This window comes from Lissotriton vulgaris, chromosome 8 (assembly GCF_964263255.1).
Source record: "Lissotriton vulgaris chromosome 8, aLisVul1.2, whole genome shotgun sequence".
In the NCBI taxonomy this organism is placed as follows: Eukaryota; Metazoa; Chordata; class Amphibia; order Caudata; family Salamandridae; genus Lissotriton; species Lissotriton vulgaris.
Window position 1 is genome coordinate 1,546,432,574 of NC_141696.1, and position 26,476 is coordinate 1,546,459,049.

Below are 26,476 nucleotides of genomic sequence, written 5' to 3' on the forward strand. Positions count from 1 at the left end.
TTCCAATTCAGCCAGGAAGACATAAGCAGGGGAAAGTCTAGTGTCAGCGTGCACAAGATTTAAAAGACTTAGTTGTGGGTATCGAGCAGTCTTCGGTGTGTACACCTAAATCAGATGGATTAAGCTGTATTTCTTGTTGTGAACTTAGCAATACTGATGTACACTGAGTGGTGGGAGGTAACCTATCCCTCGCAGTAGTTGTTGGGTGGTGTCTTGCTCAGCCGTTTTGGGGAATGGTCGGTGGTGGTGATGGGGTTTCCTAATTAGTGAGGAAACCTCACCTTGAATGTGGACTCTGGCAAGAGTCTGCTGTGTGCAGATTATGTTAGAGAATGAAAGCATGCTCCAACTAGGGGGCACTAGTGACTGATTTACACTGGGCACGAGAGACCTGAGTTACCAGGTTACCATTTCTGCTTCACCACATTGTGTGATCCTCGGCAAAACAGTTAGACTACTAAAGCTTCATTGATACCTTAAAACAAATAAACTGCAGGTAAGATACCTGCATGTTTCACTATCACGTCCCAGCTCCCCCTCCGGTGCCAACTTTGGTTGGTCCTGCTGTCTCTATGAGTTATTGAGTTAGTTGGCTCAATGGAGGGAGCGCGCTCTTAACATTCCCTGAATTTACCGACATCTCTTGTAGGGGGAAGCTGCCACCGGCGTGGAACTGCAGCGCTATGGGTGGATTAGGTATGCGAGGGGTGGGTGCTAGATGTATCCTTCTGACATCCTCTGCCTTCCTCGACATCTCCGGGGGGAGATGGAGGGTGGGGAGGTTAAATAGTGCTGTGCGCCCGCTCTCCCTGAGCATCCACTACTCTGGGCGCTATCTACACATCGGGTACTGCCTCCTCGGATGCTAGGGTTGCATTCCTGTCCCCTCGCTGTACCGGAAAGTACTCACCCACCCTACCCTGCTTCAGCCTCTCACATCGCCTGCTCTCTGCTTCGATGAGCACCGCATTGGGCGCTATTTCTTATATATGCGCTGTGTCCGCGGGAGACACCCAGAGTCACTGCTTGCCCGAGAGTGACCACACACCAGCAGCAATCTCTGCTGTGTGCTCTGCAGTGGGTACTGGTTCACTTCCCCTAACCCCTGATATCCCTGCACACAAATTGCCCATGCTACCCTCCCCTACAACTTCTCTCGGCTCTGGTAGGGCGCATCCCTCTAGGTGCTATTCCTAGACAGCGAAGACTCCGAGGATCTCTCCACTAACCACGCCGCACCACCGCCTGCTACCACCCTGCTCGGGGCACAGTTGGTGAGCGTGGCTCGCTATGTGACCCTGGATAGGGCACGAATTGGGCACACATGCCATGGACAAGATGCTCTATCAGTAGAGCACCTCTAGAGTCGCCCACGCCAGGTGTGTGCTGTGGGTGAGAGTGGCAAGCATTTTGTTCCTGGATAGGGCACAGACTCAGGGCGCCCATGCCGTGGACAGGCTGCTGTCTCAGTAGTCGCCCCACGCCCACTCCTGCTCCATGAGATCGGATCCATTAAAGAAATGGGGTAACCCAAAAGTACTGGACCTGGGTATCAAATTGATATTAACAAACAATGGTCCGGGACCTATAACTTAGTACAAGAGCAATGAATCAAATCTTAATTAATTAGAGAGCATATATTATTTGCCACAGCTCAACCCAATTAATGAAAAACATAAGAAACTGGCAACAACAACAAGGTCCAAAATTATATGCAATATTTTAATCTATTGTCAAATGCAAAATTTGTATCACAATTCACAAATTTTTATGTATTTTTATATACGTCTAGAATTATAATTGCCCCGTATATAGCGTGCAGTATAAAAAGGGTGTCAAAGAAAGTGCAAGTGATAGGGTGAAAGGGAAAAGAAATCACACACAATTTATAAAAAACATTTTCTATTATTTCAAAGGAATGCCAGCCAATAAATGCTGGACCAGAAAACCTGACCACATTCAAATAGTCCAAGAGGACTTCTTAATCTTGTTATCAGACATAAGATGTAACAATTATCTGCACTATATCACAGAGGAGGGGGGGATATAGGTGGTGGTCCAGGTATTAAATAAAATGTCGGCGTTTCGACTCGTCTTGCGGCCTTGCGGTCAGTTATGCCTGGGCCATGCGAGTCTTCTTCAGGACATATTGGACGGGGCAACACAGGGTTCTCTTGATGACCCTATAAAAGATATGAATGGACCGTAAGAATTTGGGGCTGTTGCCTAATTGAAAAACTAAGAACAAGGGTATAGAAATGCTTACCCTGTTTAGGGAGTAGTAGTCGTTATTTACTCCAGCTGGGTTTAGTCCATGTAATCCACAGAGTCCTATTCTATGCACAGATACCAAGACCTGGTTTCTGAAAAAGTAATGGAGGACCTATGTAATAAATATATATATATGTGGTCCTGTAGTCACAATCATATCCAGGCAAAACATAAATGTTACCTGCACAATGAATCTGATGGGTATATGTTTCCAGGTGAATTTCTTGTAACCAGGAAGCTGTAACAATTCATAACATTACCTATTTAGCAGAGCTGAATTGGTTGAAAATAATGAAATTATAGCTGTTATTTAATAAATTGGGCTCACCAGTTTGTCAGAGTCCAGAGCTCAATCTGGAGATTACTTTGTGCAGCTCTACGATTATTTGAAATTATCCTCACACTGTGAAAAATAAGAAGGGGGAAGCAATTGGTACGATGGCTTCCAGCAGATTCTTATACTCAATTATATAAAAAATGCTCAAGGCATTTTATTACCTTGCTCCATGAATTTCCGTCTCGTAAATAACATTCCCACACCAAATTAATGGTTGAAAGTCAGAAGTGGACCCACTGTGATCGACTCACTTTGAATTAAACTGAAAAGACAAAGTAAACGAGTTGTCTATCCGTTTGTTTTGAATGTAAAAGTGGTGCGCTATTAACAGAGATCTTATGCGCTTACCGATATTATTATCAGGGCTTCCTTTAACCAAGCGTCTCCAAAGTTAGAGAGGCAACAGCTCACTCGCGAGGTAGCGTCTATAGACAGCGACGATTGACTACGGCGGTATCTAGCCGTTTTTGGGGATTCAATGCGTCATATGGGCCCCAAAGAAAGCGTGCATGATTTATCGATAATCACTCATAATTTAGCCATAATACGGACCACTGAATCACGAATTTCAACTATTCATGTAATTATGTAATTTGAAATTCATTAATACGGAAAAAGCTCACAGAATAGATTATACAAATGTAATACACAATTCATAGTGAGTTAGGTCATTGGACAGACCCCCCAGGATATAGCGGCATGGATTAGCAAATTTAGCGGCACAAAAATGGAAATTTAGCGGCACAAAATTGGAAATTTAGCGGCAATTTTGCGGCATTTTATTTGGCCATTTTTCCTACAACAAACACAGATATCTTAGTTTTTTTTTAGTTATTTAACAACATGAAGCTATGTATGTATACTAATGTAAGCATTCCTCCATAGAAACACTCTTGATTGTGGGTTTAAGTAATTCCCTTTTCCTACAGCTTGAGGCCCGCATAAGGCTCGAGTGCCCCCTTCTACATGGGCATGCCATCAATATTTATATATAGGTACCCACCCTCACGTGTCCGCGCTCGTCAAACCGGGAGCCTTGGAGTACAGTACTCGAGGTGCTACAAAGCAAAAATACTTTATGGCCGCGACACGTCGCACATCTTATTAAAGAATTGGAAACCTAAAATGTTGTGCATTTACTTTGAGACTGCCATTGCAGGTTGTGTGTTAATCAATGGATATTTTGCCTGTATGATTCGAACATAAAATATCTTTTTGATAGAAACAGGTTCAAAATCTGTCTGTACATCTTGTGAAGGACAACAATTTAGTGAGTGAACAGCCAACAGAAATGGGCTCCTATCCCAATGTCCAGTAAGCTTTTGCAAATTCTGAGAGAAATGCCTCAAACTATAATTTACAATGAAAGGTCTAACTCCTTATACGAAATACAGAAACAAAAATACGTTTGCACTCTATTTTTGAAGCACGTTTTCTTAAGATATCTACGGATGGGCTCGGGTGTCATAACTTTCCTTCCGGTCCGTTTCCGATGAAATTCGGAGTTTTCCGTGTTTTGGCTTGCCTGGAAACATGGAGCCACGTTTGCCCTCGCAGTTTCTCGTGAGCAGTGCACCCGAGCATCACGCGGGCTCTGGCCTCTCTAGGGCAGAGGCCAAGACTCGCCTCCAGGGTGGGCACACTCTGACCATTCTCACACCCGGAGCGCACGGCCCAGGATATGCTGCCAGGCTCCGAGGAGGGCACCCTGGTAGCAGACCTATCAGAGAGATGCACTTCCAACATGTTCAGCATAAGCCCCCCTTGCTGCTGTCTTCAGTCAGGTTTGTTCAGCCTTTGAAACTGTGTTTTTTTTTGCCACTGATTCTGCCCGCCTCTGCTATTTTACGTTGGCACTCTCAGTTCTGCTAATTTTCTGTTGCTTTCTCTGTTTTTACTTTCTTTATTTTCTGCTCATTTGTGCCACTTTATCTCCACTCACTCTCTTCCTGCTCATTTCTACAGCTCCCTCTATTTCCACTCACTCTTTCTGCTTCGTTTTTGTATCTCCCCTCACTCCTTTTTTGCTTATTTGTATTGCTTCTTTGTCTGTTCTGCACTAATTTTCTGCTCATTTGTGCCATGTTTATATCTCCTCTGTCACTCGTTTTCCACTCATATGTGCATTTTTCTCATTCTGCCACTTTCACTCTCTTTGTTTTTCCCTCAGTGCCTTTGTTGTATTCCTGGTACTTTTTCGATTGATTCTCACACCCGTGCGCTCCGGGTGTGAGAATGGGCAGAGTGTGCCCACCCTGGAGGCGAGTCTTGGCCTCTGCCCTAGAGAGGCCAGAGCCCGCGTGATGCTCGGGTGCACTGCTCACGAGAAACTGCGAGGGCAAACGTGGCTCCATGTTTCCAGGCAAGCCAAAACACGGAAAACTCCGAATTTCATCGGAAACGGACCAGAAGGAAAGTTAAGACACCCGAGCCCCTCCGTAGATATCTTAAGAAAACGCAAAGCAAAGCAACGCCCCAGACCAGATGTGCGGAGAGCGTGGGGCCAGCCTTTATGGAATAATACTTAATCTTCTTTTTTTGTACGAAGATGCTCATTTCGCACTCCTGCTGTTCCCAGGCACTGAAAATAACCACCCCTATTACGGAATGTTTACTAACATTGCACGGGTGAAAGGCCGAGTCTGAGTTACTCCTCCCCCCCCTTTCAGAGTATAAATAACGCCCATCTCAAGAGATGTGCTGAGCAGAGGGACATTCACTACATTGTAAATCGCCCTTTCTTTCGACCCTCGGCTCCAGGGGAGATGGCGGGGCCTCACCCCAGTCACAGGGAGGGTCTCCAGCGGGGAGCCAGATGCGGGATGGGCACTTCAAAGCCCGTCGCAGTGAGCTGCTAATGCCCCATTAAGCCCTGAAAGGTATTCTTTCGTGCTTCTGTGTCCTTCCCGCCCGCCCCAATAAACAACGCAAGTCAGACCCCCTCCGGATATAGGCGGCTTTTGTAAAAATACCGCGATTCCTACAAAAGTGCCGATTTCGCGGGCACTTCTGTAAAAATCGCGGCATTTTTACTAAAGTGCCGATTTCGCGGCAAATCGCGAAATCGCGAAATCGCGATATCCTGGAGGGTCTGATTGGAGCAGTTAACAAAGTGCCTATGTCGATAAAGGTGGCGGCCATCTTGGGTTGGGAATGTAATTCCAGCAGAGTGGTTCCATGGGTGTGCATAATAAAAACAATTATACAATATATATATATTTACACATAGCATTAATGCAAAGGACACATTAATTAATCACATTTACAAATCCTAACTAACAGAAATTGACCCATATACACGTATAAGAAGTAGTGATCATTAAGCAGTCATTGACGACTAAGTGCAAGGGGTTAGAGAACTGCCACTTGTCTGTTTATTTCCTCCAGTTCATTTAATCCCTTCCTGGCCGTATCAAGGAGATATATCCAGCGGCATTCCCTTCTGCTCAGAGTACTTTGGAAAGCACGCTTTCTTTGGGGCCCATATGACGCATTGAATCCCCAAAAACGGCTAGATACCGCCGTAGTCCATCGTCGCTGTCTATGAACGTTATGATTACTGGCGCGTGTGACACCATGGCGCCTCGGTAGACGCTACCTCGCGAGTGAGCTGTTGCCTCTCTAACGTTGGAGACGCTTGGTTAAAGGAAGCCCTGATAATAATATTGGTAAGCGCATAAGGTCTCTGTTAATAGCGCACCACTTTTACATTCAAAACAAACGGATAGACAACTCGTTTACTTTGTCTTTTCAGTTTAATTCAAAGTGAGTCGATCACAGTGGGTCCACTTCTGACTTTCAACCATTAATTTGGTGTGGGAATGTTATTTACGAGACGGAAATTCATGGAGCAAGGTAATAAAATGCCTTGAGCATTTTTTATATAATTGAGTATAAGAATCTGCTGGAAGCCATCGTACCAATTGCTTCCCCCTTCTTATTTTTCACAGTGTGAGGATAATTTCAAATAATCGTAGAGCTGCACAAAGTAATCTCCAGATTGAGCTCTGGACTCTGACAAACTGGTGAGCCCAATTTATTAAATAACAGCTATAATTTCATTATTTTCAACCAATTCAGCTCTGCTAAATAGGTAATGTTATGAATTGTTACAGCTTCCTGGTTACAAGAAATTCACCTGGAAACATATACCCATCAGATTCATTGTGCAGGTAACATTTATGTTTTGCCTAGATATGATTGTGACTACAGGACCACATATATATATATTTATTACATAGGTCCTCCATTACTTTTTCAGAAACCAGGTCTTGGTATCTGTGCATAGAATAGGACTCTGTGGATTACATGGACTAAACCCAGCTGGAGTAAATAACGACTACCACTCCCTAAACAGGGTAAGCATTTCTATACCCTTGTTCTTAGTTTTTCAATTAGGCAACAGCCCCAAATTCTTACGGTCCATTCATATCTTTTATAGGGTCATCAAGAGAACCCTGTGTTGCCCCGTCCAATATGTCCTGAAGAAGACTCGCATGGCCCAGGCATAACTGACCGCAAGGCCGCAAGACGAGTCGAAACGCCGACATTTTATTTAATACCTGGACCACCACCTATATCCCCCCCTCCTCTGTGATATAGTGCAGATAATTGTTACATCTTATGTCTGATAACAAGATTAAGAAGTCCTCTTGGACTATTTGAATGTGGTCAGGTTTTCTGGTCCAGCATTTATTGGCTGGCATTCCTTTGAAATAATAGAAAATGTTTTTTATAAATTGTGTGTGATTTCTTTTCCCTTTCACCCTATCACTTGCACTTTCTTTGACACCCTTTTTATACTGCACGCTATATACGGGGCAATTATAATTCTAGACGTATATAAAAAATACATAAAAATTTGTGAATTGTGATACAAATTTTGCATTTGACAATAGATTAAAATATTGCATATAATTTTGGACCTTGTTGTTGTTGCCAGTTTCTTATGTTTTTCATTAATTGGGTTGAACTGTGGCAAATAATATATGCTCTCTAATTAATTAAGGTTTGATTCATGCTCTTGTACTAAGTTATAGGTCCCGGATCATCCATGAGATCGGATGGCAGAGGCCCATTTTCGCCAATTAGAAGGTTAATCCCGGGTTAATCCCGGCGCACTCAGCTTGCCATCACTTGTACATAGGGGAGTAAGGTCCGCTGCCGGCTGCTGCACCAGGAGCCCCATCTATTCTAGGAGGGCACTGGCAGGTGTGTCCGTCTTCACCACGATGGCACCGACCAATGTGAAATGAATGAATGAAATGAAAATAACTCTTTTATAGCGCATGGCTACCCGGAAGCATCCCAGCGCTTGTTTGTGCCCCGTACAGGGGGATGTGTGGGTGCCCCGTCTTCACTACGAGCCGCTGTTTATTTTTGCATTGCGCTTTCACTTTAAAGTGAAAGCACAATACAAAAATAAACTTGCTGCGCCCTGGGACGGCCCATCCGACTGGATCGAACGGCTTGTTTACATAACACGCCTCTTTGCGATAAGAAACTGCTTCACAACAGCCGTGAAGCAGGCGATCCAGTCTGGATGTGCCGGACAAAAAAGCAAAAAGGCAGCACCCCAGAAAGCTTTTTTCCAATGGCAGGCCATAGTTTACCAAAAACTTGATGCAAGCCGATGGAAATAAGGGGCGGGGCTTCAAGCCCTTTTCTCAAACTCATCATTAACAATAAATTTCGCCGAGCAAGCTATGCATGTGCGCAGCAACGCTAGGCGAGACCTAAAAGCTACATTCTAAACTGGACTGCATAGTACGACGATTAATGTCAGAGATAAAATTAGTCCAAAAAGACGTGACCTTTTTAACAGACCTGGTATCAGGATTAATATCGCCCAAAAATTTGAGTATGCCTATTACAAGCGATAACCCACCAATAAAGTCAAAGAAGATTCTGATACCCCTATATCAGTTGTACAATTTAAAAAAGATGACTTCCTCCATGCCATCTACAATGGATTGCACTCATTTACAAACTATCGGAGATCAAAGGACTGGTAAAGAACATACAGCCTCTCCTCTAAGACTAGAAGAAATTAATAAGGCCGAAAACTCGAGTAAGACTATGCAACCTGGTAACAATACAGAGGAGCCACTACATCTCCCCCCCAGGCAACTCCATACGTAATTGTTCTTAAAAATGTGCCTAGATTGGAAGATAAAAACCGTGAATCATATGAGTCTCTAAAAAATCAAGTGATACATTGGATTGCTGTAAAAACCAATACTGATATTAATGTATTACAACAACATATAATAATGTTAAGGAGAGTGAACTGGGTGGGTAGCTCCAGGAAACAATGTCCAGGAGATTGTGTAGGGGTGAACTTCCGTAGCAGGGAGTTGGTAGGGAATCTGATGGAGGGTTTCCTAAATAACCCTACAGTGACAAATCTTAACATGAATGATTACATAACTGAATCCCTCTAGGTTTTTTCTATAGACCTAGTTATAGAAATGTAAACATGTTTTTTGATAGAACCGCAGAGTGTATTTCTACTGCTAATAAGTTAGATGGGGGTCCCTGTGGACAAACTCCTAGGAGGCCCGACGCAAATTAAGGGCTAACAACAAGGAAAACAGCTTTAATAGCCTCACCAGTGAATTGGAAGAAGCGGTATTAAGTACTCAAACTCATGAGTCTATAAATATTACGTATATGCAAAGATTGCCGTGCTCTTCCTAAGAGAAAGAGGAGATTGATACAGTCTGTGATTCGAATGATAATGGTAGGGTGACTTGAGGTTAACCCTGGGGATCCATTTTGTTGGATTTAATGCCCTCACACACCCTTTCAGGTGTCATACTTCATCATTTGCGCCTGCTCCTCGTTGGGTCGGCGGTGCAATACCCAACGGGCAACACCTCATAGAAGGGCTCTTTGGCAGAGATCTTTTTACAACAGCCGTATGGATGAAGTGCGGGTATGGGGCCAGAATAGAAGGTAGACGTTGAGGGGTGAGTTAAAATAAAGCTAGGGGTACCGGGGATGATTTATTCAGAAGGTCCGCTGCTTTAATGAAAAACGGGTTTCTAGAAGAGAGTGCTGGAATATAATGTTTCCAGAGATCCTCCAGATCTTGATATTGTCCGGTCAACATGTTTCTCTCTGGCGTTAATTTAACAAGCGATTCTTCAGGACCTATGTGACTAATTAGCAAGTATCTAAAAGTGAACTGTCTACTCTAATTCCCTAATGTGTGGTGTGTGTACGCTAGTGTGCACGCCTATAAATAGTATGTCCTGGAATGTGGGAGGTTTTAAAAACAAGCATTGGCGTAGCCCATAGGTCTCACCTTTGAGGCCTAATAAGTGTTTAGAGAGAGATATTGGCTTAGTTAACGTTTGTAATATGTGTTGCAGAGCATTGTGAATGTTGTGCAGCATATTTAAAAGTTATAATTTAAAAAAGTGTTATAACCATTTGTCACCTTATATATAACCTAGAAAACATTATATACAACTGAAGAATCCTAATAAAAAACAGAAATAACACCAAAAATGTGTTCTAGTTTTTTTGTTTATGCAAGGAAGAGGGCAGTGTGGGGAGGTGGAGGGAAAGAGGAGGAGTGGAGTGGAGGTGCAGGGAGGGAGGGGGTGGGGTGAGGAGAGAGTGGAGGTGACAGCACTTAACATGCGTGATATTGGAAAAGCAGAACCCGGCCTATACCTCGCTGACCGTGACACGTGGTATTCCAAAGGACCAGATAATACCAAGGGTTAGTTGAAAACAAACAATGGCACAAGATGGGGTTGGCAAAGTAGCTTGATATTCCACTGCATAATACTGTTAATAAATGTAAAAATGGTTTTAAGCTTATTTCCTTGGCTAATGCTCTCGCCACAGCTGGGAAGCAGCCTCTTGTTATTAGGACCCTGGCAGAAGGGGAGCAGCAGACTGTTGGACACTGGCTGATAGTCATTGTGAAAGGGGCACTGCTGCCTGCGTAGGGTTTCCTGAACTATTCCTGAAACAGCAGGCATGAGAGGGGGTCCTGCTTTCCTTTTTCCCCGCAGTGCCTTGTTGTAAAACAAAGTCTGTTTTCGTCATTGCTCCTATCTGAGGACAAATGCCTACTCTTTTCCTGGCACTTACTTCAAACATTGAAGAACGCATTACAAACTCTGAGATGAGTAGGAACATTTTTATTTTCTCCTAAGGAGAACGTGAGGGCCCCTTTGAAACATGTTTTTCCTACTCCACAAAACCAAACAGATCTTTGCCCTTCTTTCCTAAGGCAGGCCTGAGGCACAGCAGGGCTTGCGGACTCTAAGCTTGATTACTCCCCTTGGCCCGATGAGGGACTGCCCATACTGACCGCTTCACCCCTATAGCTGGCAAGGAATGAGGCAAGTAAAGATGGGAGGTGTCTGGGTTGAGACAAAACCCTCAAATGTAGGTTTGTCAAAAACTTTTCTACAAGCTGAAAATCTGACTAGGACGGTTAATTCAGAAAGGCTGCATGAATCTGCCTCGATATAGGAAAGCTTAAATGGTTACCCCACACTGGCCATTTCACCAGCCAGAGGCGCTGCGGAGCTACACCGAATGAGTAGCCTATTCAGGTCATTTTATTTTGGGCAGTAGGCCAAGTGCGAAAATGTAAATAAAATGCGTTGTAGAACGATGGCGCAGCTATGGGGTGCATCAAATGATAATGGTCAAACATTTACACTTAACTGGAACAATTTTGCTTGCTAGCTGGCTCTGTTGCGCAGCCCAATGAGAACCCCCGGGGGCCTACAGCCCCACTACTCCTGTGGCCGGTCAGCAGTGGAAGTGGAGTGGGTCTGCAGCAGTATGCACCTTTGTGCTGGGACGCTGAGCAGTTTTCAGAACATGAAGCTGCCAGTCTGCGGCCACTCTACAACGCCTGTTCTTTTTCACAAAGAAGAGTATTGTTTTGTCCAAATTTTACATAAGGAGAAACAGGACGAAAAACCTCACATTGCAAAGAAAAAATTGGTGTGATGAGCTACTGGAATTGAGGTACTTCACAGTTCTATGGTTGTGGGAGTCACAGACGGAAAGGCTAATTAATGGTTTACATAAATTAAAATAATCATGACTAGAGTCTGCACTGAGCACCTCCCCTACCACCTCCTTCCTTCTGCAATTCTCCAATGCAGGAGGTTGGGCAACCCATTCATTTCATACCGAGAGGCAAGTGATTGGAACGCATGCAGCGAAACCACGCCATTCTACATTAAAAGAAGCTGAGTGGGTCTTTAAAATAAAAGTAACCTGAGACTAGAATGCAGCCTGCCCTCCACCTGGCACACTACGCGCCACCACTGCTAATTAAAAACAGATGGCACCCGACCGCGCTGCTGCTCGCTCCTGAGCTCCCTAGGCCAGGGGAGAGAGAAGGCAGGGCATGCACCCGCCTTTGGTCAATTGCATGCTGTCTTTCTTAGAAAGACGCATGCAAAGGCCAATAGCGGGTGATTAAAAAAAAAGCACAAGCGTGTGTTCAGAGTTCAAAGCCCTTACTAAAAGTCTCGCAGAGCAGCACATGCATGCTGGCTCAGATGAGACTTAACAAGATAAATAACAAAGAATGGCTAAAAATGAAAGAGAGGTGCGCACTAATCGTGATCCAGGAAACTTGGGATACTGAGCCCTTTTTTAATGGTTTTCTGACAATTTATACTAGTGCTAGCCCCTCTAGAATGGGGAGAGCAAAAGTAGGCCTAGCGACTTTAATTGCTGTTACATCGCCTTTAATACTGAAGAAAGTTAATGTCAAGTCACAGTACTATCAGCTGTTACATTTATATTCGGAAAGGAAACAGACTATTGTTCTGATTCATTTTTATAATAAAATTTTTGATAGCAAAAGATACAAGGTTATTAAGAATACCTGGACCATTTTACAAAGGAATTGGGTGGGGAGTACATACTTCATATGGGCAGGTGATTTTAATTGTGAAATCTCCAATACTGTAGCGGGAGAACAATGTGGATTCTGTGATTCTTTTGGTGACCGAATTTCCCATATTCCACATGACTGTTATGGGGGAGCATTTACCACTTGTATTCCTAAGTATAACCTAGCAGTCATGAAACCAGAAAATTCAGGCAAACAGCTATACATACCTATGTAGGGGTGAGGTCATCCTCGAATATTGACCATTTCAATGTGTCAGCTAAGTGTACGTTTGGTGGAAAAAATCTTAATTTGTGTAAATTTGTTTAGTGATCATTATCCACTAACCCGGAATATGATGCTTAGCCTGAGCCAACAAGTTAGGGGCAAGCAGTGGTTCCTGGGACCCCTGCCTGCTCTTTTAGGTTTAAATTTGTTTTATTGATTTTATAGAAGAACAAAAACATTGCAGTGCTGTAGTAAGTCCACAAGAGCATGCTAATGGCAAACTGTAATAACCACTTTACATGAAGCTGCACATAACATCAAGGAGCCTTCCGGCACCGCAAACGTCCCTGATTAGTGCCGTTATGATGATTGATGTATATAGACATGAGACTCTTGTGAACACAAGCGAAGAACAACATCGCAAACAGTCCCCCTCTTCCCCCGAAATCCCTCCCCACCCAACCAGTGAGCCGAAATATGCGATTAGACAAAGCTCATGTGTGAAACACTCACAATGCTGCCGGATTGGATTCTGCATCAGGACTGCATCTGTAAGGCGTGAAAGGCGGAGGTATCTGGGGCAAGTTATTTCGTTGAATTCTTTGGATAAGAGTGTTATCAGTGGCTGCCAGGTTGTTTGGAAGGAGGCCGTGGACTGCGTGAGGTAGCCTGAATGCGTTCCATTCCCATTGTGTACCAGAGTTTGTGCAACCAGCTCGTGTGCGTGGGTCTCGTGTTAGTCCCCCAAAGAGACAGGATGTGTTGGGAGGCTGCTTGTAATGCCAGACCCGTTTGTCGTCCCCTGATGGATTTCAGTGGGAAGGTGAGCGTATTCGGGAGTCCCAGAATGGTGTATGTTGAAAACTGTGGAATTTTAAAGTCGAAGTAGGTATCTATATCATTAAGAAAAGACGACCAGTAGGCCGTGACCTCTTTGCAGTCCCATAAAAGGTGCGTCATGGTACCTTTCTCACCCTCTCCAACAGGCCGAGCTGCGGGATGGGTTGCCCCTGTGCAATCTAACTGGAGTGAGGTACCAGTATGTTGCTAGCTTCACGGCTGTCTCCCTACCCACCGTAGTCCTCGCCGTGTGGTTGGCCCTATAATATATCGATTGCCACTCCCGTGTCGCAAGCGTCCTCCCCAGTTTCCCCTCCTAACGCCGCTGGCCGGCTGAACGATGTATCTCGGGGGATGGAAAGAGCATCTTATAGAGATCTGTAATTAAACCGCGGTCCGACTCTTTGGTAACTAAACATTTTTCAAATCTTGTCATTCGCCTACCAACCGGGGGACTAATCTCTGGCTGTGTCAACCAGTACTGGATTTGGAAATATTGAAAGAGTTACAGCGACACTATGTCGTAGTCCTGTGACAGCTTAGAGAATAGAAGAAAGCCCTCCAAGTCAAAAAGATGCCCCGCCGATCTGCAGCTGGAACCACGCCATTGTGGAAACATGTGGGCGTCCATTCCTTGGGCGAAGTCAGGATTGTCTAGTAGGGGAGTTAGAGGGGACGGGAATGTTGTGAGTTCCCGTTTAGTAGCCACCGAGTCCCACACACCCAGCAACGTGCGCGTAATTGGGATGATCAGAGATACCCCTCTCCAGGTGTCGCACTTCTATAAAATGAGAAAGGTGTGAAACCAAGGAAGTAAATTTGCGAGACACTCCCGTGTGCCCCGGAGTGAAATGTATTTTGCTGTGTGGTGGGGTTATACGTTCTCCAAATGTTAACTAGCCCGAGTGCAGAAAAATATTCTGTCAGTCCGGTCTGCGAGGAGACTGGCTGCCTTGGGGACAGGCGGTCATTATTGCCACATAATGCCATATTAAAATCTCCTCCCTTCAAGAGCCTCCCCATTGGAAATCCAAGCATAACGGCACCCAAGTCAGAAAAAGTAGCGCTATGCAGAGTAGGTGGGACATATATTGATATGATGTTGATTGCTTCCCCTTCCCATGTGCACGAGAGGTCCGAATACCTACCTAATGTATCTCACCATACGCTGTCAATGGTGAGGGAAAGCCGTTTCCTGAAGCGTAATCCTGTGCCCCAGGAACGATAGGTGTACCACCATTTTTTTTTATCCCAAACGGTCTGGGGGCTTGCAACTGTTCTGCAGGCGGTGGGTTTTCTGTAACAGGAGAACGTCAGAGGAGGGCCTTTTGATAAATTGGAACACTATTCCATGTTTGACCTTATACCCCAGGCCCTTTGCATTGCAAGACATTAATCAAATTTCAGGTATGGACTTTCGTGCCATGGTGCACACTGTTCTCTAGGCTTCACGACGAATGAGTGCCCCAGTGTGGTGCGCCAAAGTCAACCGAGCATCATTAGACATGCTAAGTGGATTAATGTGGTGTGTGACAAGTGTATGTCTTGCGTTGTTGTACCTAATATGGAAAAAGTTTTTCCTGGCAATCCTAAAAGGGAGAAATTGTACTCCAGACTGTCAGCAGGGGCACCAACAGTGAAATCATGATCCCCCCCCCCCCCGTCCGACTCTAAATAGAGTGAAGAGACCATATGTTTTGCTGGACACTTATGGCAGAGTACCCTGTCCACCAAATTCTAAATGAGACTTCAAGTTAATTATTTTACTGTCCAAATAGTTTCCTGTCAACTAAAAAACCTCTAATAAGCTACAAAGAACAATTGGGTTTAACATTATAAAATTATTGAACATAATCTCCCAACTTATTCCAAAGCAGACTCTTTCAGTTTGAGCAGCAATGCACTGGCCTCCACGATAAGTAAACGATTAGGCTATTTGAAATAGTTCCTACCCAGGATGACAGTAGACATCTGCTGGTTCCACATATGGTCCTGATACATCGGGTTTGCTATTGTCTCATACAAACCAAGCTGCAAGGTGTTAGCCAATTAAATTATATCTGCTTTCAGACTAACACTGGTGATAATACTTAGCCACTAATAGGCGTTCTCATATAATATCTTTATTGTTGGCGGTTGCCATTGGAAAGAGCATGCCCCTCAGTAGGCCAGAGACTGCCAGGGACCACCACGACCAGTCAGTGCCACTACAAGTGCTGGCCTTTTTTCAGAGGCTTGTTTTAGATCACATATATGAGTTCAGAGAACCTTATGATGAGTTGAACAGGGGGAAACATTTTTTTACGTATTCATTTATGTCACGATTTGAAATATTCAAGAGATATGGAGTCACTGGGATTCAAAGCTGTTGTACCAGAAATGGCCATTGCATCAACAGACATGTCCTGGGACACCAAAGAATTAAACGTAGTTATTTTTTTTATTATTTGCAGTGTTTTCTTAAACCAGCCATTGCTGCCTGAAACGAGTTATCTAGTGCTTTGTGATCAATAACATTCGCAATGCCATGCATGCAATGAGCAACGCCACACCCTCTCCCCACTTGTGGTTGTTGTGTGTTTGCGGAAGTGCCACTAAAATACTGAACTCAGCAGTACAGCACTGGGAGTCTCTGCACACACCATCACTCACTTGTTGTGGTTTCCTGCCCCTCATTCCTCCGGTCTTTTCTTCCTCATTTTTTCCGCGTGAACTGAGGCCCGAGAGCGGCTCCGAGGAAGGAGGAGGAACAGCACCGACAGCAGAGGACCCTACAGAGCAGGATTAAGACAGTGGCTAGTGCGCAGGCGCAAACAAAGGATTATTAGTACTGCGCATGCTCGAAGAAGAAATAGGCCTTCCACACACGCTCAGGCGGAGGCTACCTTCCTTGTGTCATGCGCAGTAGGAGGCGGTTTATCCCCGGGCCATCCGTGAGCGGCGATGAAGGAGGAGGAAGAACACCGACAGCAGAGCAGGATGGAGACTGGGCGAGTGCGCAGGCGCGGACAAGGGATATTATAAGTGCGCATGCTCGGAGAAGGAACACTGCCTTCCGCGCATGCTCAGACGGATACTACTTTCCCTGTGTCATGCGCAGTGGGAGGCGGCCTCTCACCTGGCTATTTGTGTGTTTATTTGTTGTTTGTAGCTTCTCGATCTGGACCCGGTAGAATCAGGCGCTTTTACACGAGCATCAGGTGAATTTGGGGGGATCTGACTCACACTGTGAATACTGACACAGGATCCACTCAGCTTCCGTGGATTCAATAGCACTGTAGCTGCATGAACGGGGCCTGCTGACAAACTCATCTCCTCACTCTAGGGAAATCGGAGAAGGCTTCCTGCTGGCAGAGCAGAGTAGGGCAGCACTTGATGGGAGCCAGACTGAGGAGAGGAGGTAGTGCTAGTGATGCTGAGCATAGCCGGTGGGAATCAAGGTTTAGTAATGTGGGCAGAGGCAAAAGGAAGTGTCTGTAAAGCACGTGCAGTCCTGCCAAGTACCACACATCAGGCATTAGACAAGCATGTGCAGTCCTGCCAAGTACCACACATTAGGCATTAGACTATCGCATTTCAGTGCGGTGATCCTCATCACCGCACTGAAATGCAAAGTCACGAATTATAGCGCCTCCTCACCTGTCAAACTGGAGCGCTGCTATAATGCACAATGCTGACTGAAAGCTGCAGTAGCAGTGCGCTGCTGCCGTTAGGCTTGGGGGGATAGCAGAGCTGCTCACAGCTCTAGCTTCTACTCAGCTACAGTATAATATTAGGACACCCCACACCACGTGGCATTACATTCACTGACATCGGGGTCAAACACAGTTTAATAGGCGGGCACATATTGCCCGGAGCGCGAGCTGGCGTCAGTTCATGAGAGTGAATAAACTTTGGGCTGGAGCTCGAAATTGCGGCTGTAAAGGATCCCGGGAAGGAAAGCTATCAGCAACCTGTGAGTACAGCCACAGATGACAAGAAATGGTGTCAGCAGCCTGTGAGTACAGTCACAGTCAGGGGGAGGTGCGCTGTCAGCAGCCTGTGAGCACAGTCACAGACAGGGGTAGGTGCGCTGTCAGCAGCCTGTGAGCACAGTCACAGACCGGGGGAGGTGCGCTGTCAGCAGCCTGCGAGTACAGTCACAGTCAGGGGGAGGTGCGCTGTCAGCAGCCTGTGAGCACAGACAGGGGGAGGTGCGCTGTCAGCAGCCTGTGAGTGCAGTCACAGTCAGGGGGAGGTGCGCTGTCAGCAGCCTGTGAGCACAGTCCCAGATAGGGGGGAGTGCGCTGTCAGCAGCCTGTAAGCACAGTCACAGGCAGGGGGAGGTGGGCTGTCAGCAGCCTGTAAGCACAGTCACAGACAGGGGGAGGTGGGCTGTCAGCAGCCTGTGAGCACAGTCACAGACAGGGGTAGGTGCGCTGTCAGCAGCCTGTGAGCACAGTCACAGACGAGAAGGAAAGGTGTCAGCAGCCTGTGAGTACAGTCACAGGGAGGGGGAGGTGCACTGTCAGCAGCCTGTAAACACAGTCACAGACAGGGGGAGGTGCGCTGTCAGCAGCCTCTGAGTACAGTCACAAACAGGTGGAGGTGGGCTGTCAGCAGCCTGTGAGTACAGCCACAGACGAGAAGGAAAGGAGTCAGCAGCCTGTGAGCACAGTCACAGACAGGGGGAGGTGTGCTGTCATCAGCCTGTGAGCACAGTCACAGACAGGGGGAGGTGTGCTGTCAGCAGCTGGTGAGTGCAGTCACAGACAGGGGGAGGTGCGCTGTCAGCAGCCTGTGAGCTTAGTCACAGACAGGGGCAGGTGCGCTGTCAGCAGCATGTGAGTACAGTCACAGACAGGGGGCGGTGGGCTGTCAGCAGCCTGTGAGTGCAGTCACAGACAGGGGGAGGTGTGCTGTGAGCAGCCTGTGAGCACAGTCACAGACAGGGGGCAGTGCGCTGTTAGCAGCCTGTGAGTGCAGTCACAGACGAGAAGGAAAGGAGTCAGCAGCCTGTGAGCACAGTCACAGACAGGGGGAGGTGTGCTGTCAGCAGCCGGTGAGTGCAGTCACAGACAGGGGGAGGTGTGCTGTCAGCAGCCGGTGAGGGCAGTCACAGACAGGGGGAGTGCGCTGTTAGCAGCCTGTGAGCACAGTCACAGAAGAGAAGGAAAGGTGTCAGCAGCCTGTGAGCACAGTCACAGACAGGGGGAAGTACGCTGTTAGCAGCGTGTGAGTACAGTCACAGAAGAGAAGGAAAGGTGTCAGCAGCCTGTGAGCACAGTCACAGACGGGGGAGGTGCGCTGTCAGCTGTGCATGTTCTTGAATGAGAGAGTGTCTGCAGTGTCTAGCACAGCAGATATATACTTGCAACACAAGCGCCGTTGTTGTATGGGTCACATCTGAGGGTCACATATTTGAAGTTGCTCTCATGTATGATAAAGAACAAAAAGGAGGCTCAGTGAAATAAATTATTTGTCTAGGTTCACAAAATTTGGTCCGGCAGGGAAGCTGCACTGGTCCCAGATTTTCTAATTTTACACAGTGCAATTCAGCCACAAGATGAGTATCTATTTCTCACATCAAAGGTTAATGCTTAGTCCTTAATTCGTTTAGATTGAGATGAGAGTGTGGGTGACAGGCAAAATCTACATTTTATTTTTGGCAGTTTTAGATAGAGCAAACGCAGCACAAGGGCATACGCGTGCTTCATAAAATATACAGTTTACGTTACACATTGTTTTTATGGCCCAAAGAGAAATGAATGGATTTACAGACTATATCTACTTTTTTTTTAATTCTGCACTACGTGGCCTGCCAAGAGAAACTGAGGCAGGCAGAGCATCATCGGAAGTTGAAGCCTGACCTTTTGCTTCTATATAACAGTAGAGAGAGAGCTCATGACTCCCCCGCCCCCCATGACTTAATGGCAGAGGAGGAAAAGAGTCTGTAAGTAAACTAGCACCAAACAGTCGCTGTGATTAACAGTTCTGTTGAAGGTAATAAGGGCACAACTCCTAAGGCACCTAATTAATTCTAATTAGGGGTCCCAGTTTTATGGTATTTATTTTTTTTAACATTTCCAGATGTATTTATCCATATTTATTTTTTGCTAATTTTTATCTATTTATCCATATTTATTTTGTTTTTTTGGAAAATGAAGCATTTAGTATATATCCCCAATTATTTAACCGGTAAATATGCACTCATGCTTAAGAGGTTTCTTATGTCTTTATTTAAAATCGAATAGATACTTTTTTTTAGCTTTTCCCTTCTGGCTCAAGTTTCAAGCCCTTGCAGCAGCACTCTTGTCATTTCCCTTCCAGGTCCAATGTACTATATCTCATTATGCTACATAGAGTGTTCAGAAGCTATAATGAATGACTAATGTATTTTAGTGCGGTGATGGGGATATAAGCAGGAAAATGTGTTAGTCTGACCTCTGATGCGTGGTCGTTGGCAGGGCGGCAGTCATGTAGCTCTACAGGGGTTTGTGATGCACTGACTGGAGACCAGAAGTCCTTGCTGCGGCGCTCTCATCATTTCCCTCCCAGGTCCAATGCACTCTATCCATGTTTCTCCGTTCCCTTCTCCCTCACTCGGCCCCTCTTCAGAGTCCGGTGTCTGCTGCTGTCGCCAGTGCTGCTGAGCTTTGCTGCTCCCCTCAAATCTGCTCTGAAAGGCCAGAGGGCTTAGGACAGACACGCATCTCCTTTCCCCTGACATACACAGGGGTGAGTGTTGGGGCGGTGTTTAACTCGACACCCCAACACAACTTTAAGTGGGATGAAAAAACTGGGGGCTCTCAAATAGGTATGTTGGATGTAATTAAGCGCGTGGCTTAAAAACACAAAAGCTAAAAATTTGTGCTAAGCATAGTGTGCCATCCAGCTGGTATTTTGCTGTTTCTGTTCTTGCATCCAGATGTTTAATGTGAAAACAAGAACCTGGTAACCAGGAATTAAAAAGGCGCACAAGTATTGTATAGGGATGAAAGTAATCAATCAGCAAAGTCAAAAGGGTGCTAAAAAGGGAGGAAAGGGCGGTTACCAGACAACCCTTGGAGACCACACTAGAGTGTGGCCATTATAAGACAAATAATTAGGATCCTCCCTGAGCTCCACAATATTATAATTGAAGAAAGTAAGTAGTAATATATTATGTAAAGGCAGAATTGAATATAAGGTAAGCAATATCAACAGTATTTATGAAAATGAAAAATGTTTCAGTGATCACATGTCTCGATCACTGGTTATAGTGATCCATTTCCCAAGTGAAATCAAGTGTCAATCAGTCCAGTAATTGATAATTTGCTTCTTTAGTAATCGAATATCCAAAACGCAGTCACTTCCAAAGTAAATCTTTTTTTATTAGTCATGAAAAGAAATTCACAAATCCAATGTAGTCAATGCAGCCAATGTAGTCAATGCAGCCAACACGTGTTTCCTTAGGCACCAATATGTGCTGATGACTTCCTCAGGGCTGTCCTTGCGAGCAAATTTGTCAAATCTAAAACATCAACTCCAAAAAGGATTCAATATAAGTCTGATTAATCTCCAAATCTAAAAGTAATTTGGACATGGTTAGAGGATCATCTTCACTTTCGGTAAGTGATAACAATAATTTGGTATCTGGTACTTCCTGTATAGAAAGATTTCTCAATTCAGGCCTACTAATAACAGAACTGGATGATTTAGGTTGATTGGCAAAGTACTTTTTTTATTTTGAGCATTCTCACAAATTTATACAGATCAATTTTAACTAAATTTCAATCCATTCTGGTAGTAGGACAAAAGCTTAAACCTTTCTTAAGTAAGGAAACCATATCTTAAGTCAGTCCCAATGTTGAAAGATTAATAATTTCATTCTCATTGTTATTGGTAATGTTACTGTTTAATTATTCCAAGACTGAGTCCTCATCCCCTGTCTTATTTTTGATTCCTCCTTAGCCTCTGGTTCCTCTCCTGGTCTTACGTTTCCTGAGTCTCGAAACCTCACCCCAGCTTCTCGATTTCCAATCCTGATCCTGCGTACTTCCTCTAAAAAATTGTTTCCACTGCTGCTGTCGCCAGTGCTTCTGAGCTTTGCTGCTCCCCTCAAATCTGCTCTGAAAGGCCAGAGGGCTTAAAATGAATGTTAAATGTTGTATACTTTTAAAGCGCACAGCTGCCCCAGCAAAGGGGCATCCCGGCGCTGTATACCGCTGGGGAACCCATCCTGGCTTTCCCTGTGGGATGGTCCCTACTGGGAATCCCCAAGGCGGAGCCAGGCATCCCCAGCGTTGATGGGGCCGTTGTGGAGATTAGGCAAGCTAATGCCCAGAGTTGCCGAGTGGGACCCCAGGTTAGAGTAGGCACCGAGGCGAGAATTATCGAGTCCACTGACCCTGGTCCACGACCCTGCCGCGTCGGGAATTGAACCCTGGTCCCGGGCCGACTTCTGCTCCCGGGTCTGCCGCCTCTAACCAGTGAGCCACACCACTCCACACTCCGCTTAGGACAGACACGCATCTCCTTTCCCCTGACATACACAGGGGTGAGTGTTAGGAGGGGGCTTAAAAACAGGCACACATCTCCTTTCCCCTGACATACATGTGGTATTGGGTTCCCAAGGCCTACATGCTCCGCAGAGTACCCACTTACACCAAAAGAACTGTTGGCACGGAAACTGAAAAGTACAAAAGACAATTTTATTAAGACCCCATGGGGTGGTGGTACATTCCTACAGCACCCTTCGGCAATGCAAGAAGTATCACACCGAACGTCGGTGCGAGTCCTTCTTTTATACAGATTTACAGTAATAAAAAGGTAGGCGATACATGGTTACAGAGTTTTAGGTACATATATGGTCATTTTTGGAACACAGCCAACTCATGGGAGGGGTTACAGGTCAGTTTGGCGGAACATTCCTAAGGGGTGACTGGTCAGTCGGAACTGCGCATGTACAAGCTTGACCGTTACTAAAAATAGCCTGTTGCTGGGCAAACTCAAGTGGTCAGTGGCACGGACAAAGGACTAAAGGGCACGCTGACCACGAGGCGGCTCATTCTCTAAAATGGCCGCCGTAACATACAAAATGGCGTTTTCGAGTAAAGACAAGATAAGGTGAAAAACGTGTAGCAAAGCTAAGCGCTAACCCAGCCATCGTCAAATTACGACAGACGACCCTTTTAGCGTTTAGCTGAAGCTACCTCATAGTGGACATAGTCAGGATACTCATCTTCTATATCAATTGACATAATTTGAGCCACTTCTTTATGAAGCATTAATTCATTTTGGGCAAGAGCTCGTCTAGATGGAATACAAGCTGATAAACACATAGAACATAATGCAGGGCCACATTGTATACACAAACACAAGAAGAATAATATCCCAACTATGATACATAAGATTGTCAGTAGCTTCCAGCCCCATGTACTAAGCATTGACCAGAACCACCCCGAAAAGGTCCATGTACCATTGTCCGGATGTATCTCAGCAGCGATTTTATGCAATTTTGATATAGCATCATATACAGATGGTGAATTGTCTGGAACGTACACACAGCAGCTACTTCCGATAATTCTACATGCCCCCCCTCGATCGGCTAAAACTACATCTAGAACCATCCGGTTCTGAAGCGTGACAATTCTAGATATTTGAAGCTCTTCAGTTATATTCCCCAATGCAAAAGCAGTTCCACTACCCAGGCTATCACTGCTATCACCACAATTGTCAATACAAACAATATAGCACCAAGAATTCTTTTGTCTCGTGATGCAGAAGATGCCATAGTTCAAAAGAGTTCACAATGTCTTAATGTCTCAAATATACAACTAAAAAATAAAAATGTGAGTGCTGAGCTCCGAGGTAGCCGCTGTTTTCTTCTCCGGGGTCAAGACGGGTGTCGCTACTCTTGGCAGAACTGATCCCCCCCCCTTGAGATTCCCGGCTTCCGTTTCACAAACCTGGAGCGGTAACTCAACCAGTCTCGCACCAAAAAAAAAATCTTCCTCCTATCGTGGCCGCAGATTATAACGCTGTTGTCCAGAAACAGTATGGTCCGGGAAGGCTCCCTCCAATTCGGCCGACGTCACAGCTGGGCTCTTTTCCGCGTCCAAGATGTCTCTGTAGTCAGACAGCACAGTAGGATTCACCAGGTCCGGAGAGACGCGACGGCAGTGAGTTGAATGCACCCACCGCTTCCTGTTGGTCACTCGCACAGCCGTTCGAGTCGCAAGCAGAACTTGCTCAGGGCCACGCCACCTCGGTTCCAAGCTGTTCGCTCTCTCAAACGATTTTACCATCACAAAGTCGCCAGAACGAAGATTGTGAGCCTCTCCAATGGACTTGTTAGGGAGCGCTTCTCGAACCTGTTGGTGAATAGAAAGCAAATCATTTGTTAATCGTGCAAAATAATCGTTCATCATTATACAAGGCACATCATGTAACAATCGCGGCTTAGGAACTCCCCATATGTTCATCGGCCTTCCAAACACCACTTCATAAGGTGTGAGGCCAGTTCGAGAATGGGGCACTGATCTAATAGAGAGTAATGCTAACGGCAAGGCATCCGACCACTTCAAAGACGTGGACGCCACAATCTTAGCCAACTTTAGTTTCAAAGTGGCGTTGTACCGTTCGACAAGACCTGCTGACTGAGGATGGAACACAGCATGAAACTTCTGCTGAATTCCCAATCCCTTCAACACATATTCCACAATTTTCCCAACAAAATGAGGACCATTATCGCTCCACAAAAATTTGCAAACGCCGTAGCGAGGGAAGTACTCTTTGAGCAAAACCTTCGCTGTTGTCAACGCTGTATTATCTTTCGTGGGGAAGGCCTCAACCCATTTGCTAAAAGCACACACCACCACTAAGACATACTTAAGGTTATTGCAACGCTCAAGCTGGATATAATCCATTTGAAGTACCTCGAATGGCGCAGAAGGTAGAACGAACCCTCCTTTCGGAGTATAAGTCCCTTTTGCAGGATTGTGCTGCAAACATATCAAACAGGTCTGCACTACTCTCTTGGCAGTGTTGGCAATCTCAGGATGCTCCCAAACTCGTGTCAACAAACGAGTGATTGCAAGAGCTCCAACATGTGCCAACCCATGTGTCATCTGGACCATCGTTTGTAAGTAAGCTGCAGGCAATTTCCATCGTTCCATATCCTTGCTCCTCCAACAACCCTCATCATCCAGCACCCCCTCTGCTGCCCAGGTTGCGAGTTCTGCTTCAGTCGCTGATTTCTGAATGTCGAGTATTTCTGCTCTAGCATCATGCCATCGCTCGGCCTGCGACTTCACTACATACATGGGGGAGTCGTTTCGTGACATAGCTGTTTGTCTTGCTATACTGTCTGCAAAAGCATTGCCTTGTCCCACTTTGTCAGTGACCTTTTTATGTGCACTGCATTTGATTATTGCCACTTTCTTTGGACAAAGCAACGCGTTTAGCAGATCACGCACTAGTTCTCCGTACATAATGTGTACTCCATGCGAAGTCAAAAACCCACGCTCTCTCCAGAGTAGGCCGAAGTCATGCGCTACTCCAAAGGCGTACCGGCTGTCTGTGGAGATGTTCACACATAGGCCAGCACTCAATTCGCAGGCTCTTGTCAAAGCTATCAGCTCCGCTGCTTGGGCTGATTTCTTGGGTATCCGTGCTGTTTCTACCACCGTCTTAAGCGTCGTGATCGCATATGCTGCAGAAGTTGTACCATCTGGCAGCCTCAAACACGATCCATCAACCCACAGTTCCCCATCCACATCTGGAAGTGGCATATCCTGTAAGTCGACACGACCCTTTGTTTGTTCCTCAGTCAGAAAAACACAATCATGGTGCTTTTCCTCCTGGCCCTCTTCAACCGGATATGGCAATAAAGTGGCAGGGTTCAGGGTAGCACATCTTTTCAGCGTGATATGCGGCGCCAGAAGTGTGAGCTCATATCCTGTTAAACGTGCGCTCGTAAGATACTGTGTCTTCGTTTGATTTAACAGGGCATCCACTGCATGGGGGACTAGCACCAACAATTTGTGCGACAAAACTATTCCCTCACTCTGTCGTATAGCTACTGCTGTTGCTGCAACTGCTCGGAAACACCCTGGTAACCCTCGCGCTACAGGATCAAGAATGGCTGAGAAATACGCACATGGCCTCTGCTTATCCCCGTGTGCCTGCACTAACACTCATAATGCGCACCCATCTTTCTCGTGCACGTACAACGTGAAAATCTTTGTATAGTCTGGTTTTACCTAACACGGGTGCAGAGCAAAGGGCTTGTCTCAATTGATCAAAAGCATTTTGACATTCATCTGTCCATTCAAGGGGCATTGGTGTAGTTTTAGACAATAACGCTAACAAAGGTTTGATAATGTGTGAAAACCCCATGATCCATTGTCTACAAAAGGACGTTAATCCTATAAAAGCGCGTACATCTCTCTGAGTGCGGGGAACTGGCGTATCTAAAATCGCTTGAATTCGATCTGATGTTAATGCACGCCCCTCCTTAGACAAAAGATGACCGAGGTAGGTCACCTTGGGTCTACAGTATTGTAGCTTTTTCTTAGAGACTTTGTGATTGTTCTGAGCCAAAAAGGAAAGCAAAGCAAGTGTACTCTCCTCACATTGTGCATAGGTGTCTGCAGCCAACAGGAGATCATCAACATACTGTATAAGTGCTACACCGGATTGCAATTCAAAGGAGTCAAGCTGTCTTTTTAGAGCCTGGCTATAGATGCTAGGACTCTCTGTGTAACCTTGGGGAACACGACAAAATCTATACGATTTATTATTTAACGTGAAGCCAAATAGGTATCTGCTGTCAGGATGAATTGGAATGGAAAAGAACGCGTTCTTAAGGTCAATAACAGAAAAGGTCGTTGCAGTTGGGGGGACCAATGTAAGCAATGTCGTGATATCAGACACCACCGGGTATTGGGGAATGA

The 26,476-nt window shown here is 45.6% G+C and overlaps 1 protein-coding gene across 2 annotated transcripts in view; it reads right to left on the reverse strand.

Annotated features, from left to right (window-relative positions):
• LOC147700335 (uncharacterized) overlaps positions 1-16,591 on the reverse strand; it is a 209,067-nt gene extending 192,476 nt beyond the window's left edge. The window contains exons 1-2 of one of the 2 annotated variants that reach the window (XM_086935693.1): positions 16,524-16,591; positions 16,212-16,330 (exon numbers count right to left, since the gene is read on the reverse strand). The gene's annotated coding sequence lies outside the window, so the exon portion shown is untranslated. Of the gene's footprint in view, positions 1-16,211; positions 16,345-16,523 lie in introns of those variants that run through there. The other variant, XM_086935692.1, reaches the window with a different exon arrangement.
• Positions 16,592-26,476: the final 9,885 nt, after the last annotated feature.